Below are 1,763 nucleotides of genomic sequence, written 5' to 3' on the forward strand. Positions count from 1 at the left end.
TTACTCCTGCTAACCTCGGTCTACAAAAGGATAACTGGAAACAACAAAGGAGTTACAACCACATTTGCACAGGTCCTTAGGAGTAAGCACTGTTACATCTTTCTGCTGATGAAGCGTGCATTATATCCAGGACTTACTCCTGCTAACCTGAGTCTACAAAAGGTTAGATGGAAACAAGGGAGTTATGACCACATCCGCCCAGGTCCTTGGGAGCAACCACACTAACATCTTGATGTTGGGGACTGATCCTGCAGACCAGAGTACAGCCTAAAGGAAGCAATGGAGGAGTAATATGTATTTTTTAATACATATATTACATGAGGCTTGCAAGACAATGAAGTTGTGGTTGAGAGAGGCCTAAAAGAAAACAATTAAAAACAATACAGTTCTCTGCCTTCTGATACCAGCCAAGCTGTGACAGAGCAACAGGAGTGTAGATACAAACTCTGATGTGGTCGGTAAAACCGGACAAATAGACATTAACATATACTGGATTTAAAATCAATTCAAACGTTATCTCTTTGTGTACAATGCTATGAGCTATGGGCATGTTATGAGGTAGACTACATTGCAACCTGTAATATACGTTATGGAGGCATGACCACTAGTAAAGTTAAACAACGCATAACAGAGCATCGTAGTACTATCCGATGCAAGAAAGCGACTACTAAATTGACTGAACATTTTATCAGCAATAACCACACTCCAAATGATATGATTTGGACTGTTAATGAATCTGTCGAAAGTCAGAATACACTCTTTGAAAAGGAACAAAGATGGGTGTACCGTCTGTCAACCCACATAACAGGGCTGAACGACAATATACCATGGAACTCAGTACTTAGTAGATGAATTTGGTCTCTGTTATCTCTTCTTCTCAGTTTATTGTTATAACACACGCCAAGGTTTCAATCAGAATCCATTGTTACCTTTTCTCTGCAATATACCTGCAGAACCCTTATTATTTACACGGGTTACTGAATTTTAAGCTGAGCCCTATGACTCAGCAAACATCTGCAAATAAACACCTCTTTATTGCAGAACCCTTATCACTTTTCACAAAATACAGAATTTTACCTTGATCCCTATGACCCAATTAAACCACACCCCAAGTCACAAGGGCGGAAGCATTTTCTCTTAAATACCGACCGTGATAGACACGGCGCCAGCATTCGGTAACTGTGGGACCCCGAAGTAGGTGTGTAAACGGGCGTACCGGTGAGAGAACGTAAGTGTATCCCTACTCCAACTATAGAAGGGCCTTACAAGATCAAGGTAAGACAAATCAAGCTGAAAATGTTGTTTCCTTTTCTATCACAGCAATGGTTCAGAGCCCACGCTCCCCACGGGAACCATGAGGCTTTATATTTAGCCTTTTTAACGTGAGTCCTTGATCGCTCTTTATTTGTTTGTCTCTGTCTAAACTTTTACAAATATACGCGCACTGCACTAGAAATGTTGATAGCAGTGTGAATCATCACGTATGCCCTTCTTGTATTGCCAACAGACAGGCACAACTAATGCACGTGATGCGAGAATATTAATAATAATTATTTTCGCCAAATCAACAATGCATGCCCTATACATGGATTGAGACATGCAAAAACCACCCTCAACAACGCACAATAGATTGCATGCAACAACTCACATTGCATGTCGCATACCATAATAAGTGAGCGTGGAGAGTTAATGGGAATAATTCCAATAGAAAGTTTCTTTTTTTGGATTTTACTTTTACAGATCCGAATCATCCTTCAAGAACG

Source organism: Triturus cristatus, chromosome 7 (assembly GCF_964204655.1).
Source record: "Triturus cristatus chromosome 7, aTriCri1.1, whole genome shotgun sequence".
In the NCBI taxonomy this organism is placed as follows: Eukaryota; Metazoa; Chordata; class Amphibia; order Caudata; family Salamandridae; genus Triturus; species Triturus cristatus.